The sequence below is a fragment of the Scyliorhinus canicula genome, unplaced genomic scaffold (genome assembly GCF_902713615.1).
Source record: "Scyliorhinus canicula unplaced genomic scaffold, sScyCan1.1, whole genome shotgun sequence".
NCBI classification, from domain to species: domain Eukaryota; kingdom Metazoa; phylum Chordata; class Chondrichthyes; order Carcharhiniformes; family Scyliorhinidae; genus Scyliorhinus; species Scyliorhinus canicula.
Window position 1 is genome coordinate 57,763 of NW_024055589.1, and position 5,587 is coordinate 63,349.

The following is a 5,587-nucleotide window of genomic DNA, read 5'->3' on the forward strand; positions in this document are numbered from 1 at the left end:
GGACCCTGCTCCCATCAGTGAACTCAACCTGGTGACCACATAGGCCACCACGTCCGACCCCTCCACCCCCTCCAGGAATCCCAGGATCCACACTGGCCTGAGAGTCGGGCCTGCGACTTGGAGGATTTAGACTTGGTCAGGCAAACTTTGGCCAAGTGCCCCTTTTTGCCGCAGTTACTGCAGTTGGCGTTCCGAGATGGGCAGCGCTGCCTGAGGGGCTGGTGCTGGTGGCAAAAATAGCAGGATAGCCCCCCGGTTTGGGGGGCAGCCGCTCAGCACAGGCCCGGGGTACTCTCTGGTCGGGGGTCCACGAGGGGGTCGCGTGATCAGATGGGAACGCGTTGAGGCTTTGAAACGCTACTTCTAAGGAGGTGGCTAGTTTTACTGTCTCTTCCATGTCGAGGGCGCCTTTCTCGAGCATGCGCTGTCTGACATAGTTCCACCTGACTCCAGCCACGTAGGCCTCCCGGACGGCGAGGTCCATATGTTGCGAGGCCATAATAGCCTGGTAGTTGCAACTTTGCGCGAGGACTTTGAGGTGGCGTAGCTACTCCTCCAGCGATTCCCTGGGGCATTTGGCGGCGGCGAGTGGTGAGGAGGTGTCGTACATACACCTCGTTCACCAGCCTTACGTATCGGCGCTTCAGCATCGCCAGGGCGGCCGCATATGTGGAGGATTCCTCCAGTTGTTCAGAAATTCGATGGCTCACCCCAGCGTGGAGGAGGCTCAGCTTCTAATCGTCGGTGACGGAAGGCGAGGAGGAGGCGGCGACGTAGGCCACAAAACAGCGGAGCCAGTGCTAAAAAATCCCTTTGCCTTCCGCGGCCTGTGGGTGAAGTTCCCGTCGGTCAGGTTTGAGGGCCGATTCCATTGTGGTGTTGTAGTTGATTAAATTGATGCCACCAGCAATTCACGTGAGTCAGTGAGTGGAAGTAAACTGTGGCTTATATTGTCTAGAACAGTGCCTGCCTGCGACTGCTCTACTACTAATAGCCGCCGACTTGGCAGCAGCTTTTTATACCGACCCTCAAGGTGCGGAGCCCACACAGGCCCCAGCACGGTACATTCAGAGCCATATCGTACAATGGTCCATAGGCGGAGCCCACACAGGCCCCAGCATGGTACATTCAGAGCCATATCGTACAATGGTCCATAGGCGGAGTCCACACAGGCCCCAGCATGGTACATTCAGAGCCATATCGTACAATGGTCCATAGGCGGGGCCCACACAGGCCCCAGCATGGTACATTCAGAGCCATATCGTACAATGGTCCATAGGCAGAGCCCACACAGGCCCCAGCATGGTACATTCAGAGCCATATCGTACAATGGTCCATAGGCGGAGCCCACACAGGCCCCAGCATGGTACATTCAGAGCCATATCGTACAATGGTCCATAGGCGGAGCCCACACAGGCCCCAGCATGGTACATTCAGAGCCATATCGTACAATGGTCCATAGGCGGAGCCCACACAGGCCCCAGCATGGTACATTCAGAGCCATATCGTACAATGGTCCATAGGCGGAGCCCACACAGGCCCCAGCATGGTACATTCAGAGCCATATCGTACAATGGTCCATAGGCGGAGCCCACACAGGCCCCAGCATGGTACATTCAGAGCCATATCGTACAATGGTCCATAGGCGGGGCCCACACAGGCCCCAGCATGGTACATTCAGAGCCATATCGTACAATGGTCCATAGGCGGAGCCCACACAGGCCCCAGCATGGTACATTCAGAGCCATATCGTACAATGGGCCATAGGCGGAGCCCACACAGGCCCCAGCATGGTACATTCAGAGCCATATCGTACAATGGTCCATAGGCGGAGCCCACACAGGCCCCAGCATGGTACATTCAGAGCCATATCGTACAATGGTCCATAGGCGGAGCCCACACAGGCCCCAGCATGGTACATTCAGAGCCATATCGTACAATGGTCCATAGGCGGAGCCCACACAGGCCCCAGCATGGTACATTCAGAGCCATATCGTACAATGGGCCATAGGGGGAGCCCACACAGGCCCCAGCATGGTACATTCAGAGCCATATCATACAATGGTCCATAGGTGGAGCCCACATGGGCAATAGCGTGGAAGAGTGTAATACATGGTGAATAGTTAGTACAATATGTTCACCACAAGGAGGAAACAGATAGAGACATGGGTAAAGAGAAGGAGAGACAAAGGGACAGATTCAATGTCAGCCCGTCACTAAATCTCAATTGAAACTAATTCCTGGACATGTCACTATAGCCTCACTTCATTGCAATGGATAAACCTGCCAGGATTAATCCAGAATGCAATCTGGTGTTAAAGATCTGTAAACTCAGCTTCCACTAACTTCTCCCACTTTCTGTACCTGATTTGGGAATAGAAATATTTGCTGGAAGGGTGATTGTAAAAAGACTCCTTAAGGAATAGGCAGCTGATTTGCCAGTGGAAAGGGGGCAGTGTAACTCTTTCTGGGGACAGAGGGGATGTGTCTGCAGACTGGCAATACAGATGGTGGTCACGGGTGGGGTGGGGGGGGGGGGGTGTTCAGAGAGAGTGTGTGGGTACGGGGGGGGGGGGCGAGGGGGAAGGAGGATGACAGCAGGTAGGGGAAGGAAAGTGTATCTCTCATCTCCCCACCCGGATAGGATCACATTGCTGCCTGTGGGATCCTGCTGTGTACCAATGGCATGCAGCCTTTCCTGAGCTTAGTGACCACACACAATGTCAAATTAAACTGTTCATAGACTGTACAGGAGGGGGCAGACATAACCTAACCCCTCCCCTGCCCCACCTCCCTGAGACTGGGAGCAGGGCACTGACTGCACACTGGAGACCCCCAGATACTTTGTGCCTAACCCCCTCCCCCCACCCAACCCTCACACCAAACTCCACCTCTATTCTGCTCTCTATTCCTGTTTCCCTCGCTCTCTCCCCTCCCTCGCCACTCTCTCTACACCCATTTCTCTGTCTCGGGGAGTAAGACGGGGACAGAGACAGAGAATTTGACCAGCAGAAACTTTGCCAAAGTCAATTCAAACGCAACCCTGAGCTTTTCCACAGACAACAGTGACATTCCAGTAAAAGGCAGGAACTGGGCAATTGGCAAATTGTCTGAATGAAATGAAATGAAAGTCCCTCTTTAAAACGGGCAGTGAGGCGGGGGGAATGGGGGAAAGTTTGGTTACTTTGGGGAACTCGGTGAGCTGAATTACCGCCCCCACCCCATCCCACACTCACACATGCACTCCCCTCCCCATCACCAACATATCACTAATCAGTCCATCTCACTCAGTCCCCTGTGAAAACGGTTCAACTCACTCAGTCCCAAGACTTTCAAATTTGAGATCTTCGAACCCACTTTGCAGTCCATGTGTTATTTTATTTTTAAGAGTTGTGATCACAATTGCTTTGTGGGCAAAAGCCACAGTTCTGTGTGTGAACAGCAAGATCCCACAGCAGCAGCAATGTCAACCTAACCAGGTGGGATGCTGTACTTCCTCTCCTCCCTCACTCCTGCTTCGAGCCCCATTCCCCCTGGATCCAAACCTCTTCCTCCACCATCATCCTGTGTGTGGATTGGACAGCACGGTAACATGGTGGTTAGCATAAATGCTTCACAGCTCCAGGGTCACAGGTTCGATTCCCGGCTGGGTCACTGTCTGTGCGGAGTCTGCACGTTCTCTCCGTGTGTGCGTGGGTTTCCTCCGGGTGCTCCGGTTTCCTCCCACAGTCCAAAGATGTGCAGGTTAGGTAGATTGGCCATGTTAAATTGCCCGTAGTGTCCTAATAGTAAGGTTAAGGGGGGGGGGGGGGGTTGTTGGGTTACGGGTATAGGGTGGATACGTGGGTTTGAGTAGGGTGATCATTGCTAAGCACAACATCGAGGGCCGAAGGGCCTGTTCTGTGCTGTACTGTTCTATATTCTAAAGAACTCCCTTCATTTCTCTGACAGCGTTAAACTGCCTCTTAAAACTAATAAAAACCTTTTATAACAAAGTCCACTGATACACAGAAAGACCCCAGAAGCTGCAGTCAGAAGTGTTGAGTGTTGTTTAAAATAGCTAACAGGTTATACGGAGAGTGACCGGGGCTCAGGCAATGAAATCCAACCCCCCCCCCCCCCCCTTTGGGACACCCAGGTTTATAATAACCCCTGTTATTTGGATTCAGGATCAAAAGTTAGACAGCTTCACATTACAGATTTTAATTCACTCTTTGTCACCCACCAAAGGTTTACTGTGTTTGTGTCTGAGTGCAAGGCCGGGGCGGCAATAAAGAGACAACTCCCGTGAGTGCGGCCTTTGGAGTAGGCCTCAGTCCACCCACTTGTGCTCTGGAGAAAATCCCTTGTCCAAAGATTCCTGGTCACATTGCAGTCTTCAAAATTCAAATTCCTGGGGAAAAGGGAGAGAACATTAACTAATACACAGGAAAATGTTTAAACTAGAAACACAGCAAGAGGCCAAATTCTCTCTCTGTTACACAGACTCTCAGCAACATCCACCTAGAAATATCTCAGTTATTAATCACAGAATAACAAAGATTGAGAGGCAGTTCCCGCTTCCCTGGTGTTTCTCCGTCTCTCTCTCCTCCCCTCCCCACGATCTCATTCTCATTGTCCCTCAGTTATGAACATTAAATCAGGGTAATAAGCAGACACACACTCACCCTGGGTGAAGCCTGTGGAATAGGCCTCAGTCCATCCATCCAACCTCTGAAGAAAAGCCCTGGTCCAAGGATTCCTGCTCACATTGCAGTCTTTCAAAATTCAAATTCCTGGGGAAAAGAGGGTGAAAGTTAAGTGAAAGACAGGAAAAGTTTGAAACTATTTGAGAAAGCGAGAGCCCAGGATCCACTTTTCAGATACACAAACTCAGCAACATCCAAATACAAAAATGTCACAGCTTTCAACCAGAGACTAAAAAGGATTGAGAGACAGTTCCCCTTCCCTTGTGTTTCTCCCTGTCTCTCCATCCCTAACTCATTTATATTTCTGTCTCCCTCCTCCCTCTCTCTCTCTTTAACCCTCAGATATTAAAATTAAACCACTGTCAGGTTAATAACCAGACACAACTCACCCCGGGTGAAGCCTGCGGAACAGGCCTCAGCCAGCGCTCTGGATGAATTCTCACTCCCTCGTCATCCCCACCAAATCCTCCTCTTTGTATTCCCGACTACCTTAAAGTTCTCCAAGTAAAAATCCCTTGGGAGAAAAAGAGATAAAATTGCTTAGAAAGACATTAAGAGTGACATTTTCAAACCTGCACAAAACAGCACAACAGGAGTCCAGCATTTCCACTCTCCTGTCAATCTCTCAGCAACATACCAACACACACAATTCACAGGTGAAAAACAAACAGATTGACACACTCAGCAACACACACAGACACACACTGAACAAGAGGGGCAATGTTTTCAGTGTAGTGGGAGGATTGGTTTGAGAACTGAAGTCCCTCAGACTCAGATTTACCCTCAGTGAGCTGTGAGCAAACTCCAGCCATAGTCTCTGCCATGTGTGGAATGTCTGCCTCTGAGGATTGCTCAATATTGACATGTAAATGACTGATAATAGATACCAATCTTACTAT

General features: G+C 50.9%; 1 long non-coding RNA gene across 1 annotated transcript; it reads right to left on the bottom strand.

The window, feature by feature from the left end:
* Nucleotides 1-4,124: 4,124 nt before the first annotated feature.
* Nucleotides 4,125-5,184, bottom strand: LOC119960542. The gene is made up of 3 exons (XR_005459433.1): nt 5,078-5,184; nt 4,668-4,775; nt 4,125-4,393 (listed from the first exon to the last, which is right to left on the bottom strand). It is a non-coding gene; the product is annotated as an uncharacterized LOC119960542 (long non-coding RNA).
* Nucleotides 5,185-5,587: the final 403 nt, after the last annotated feature.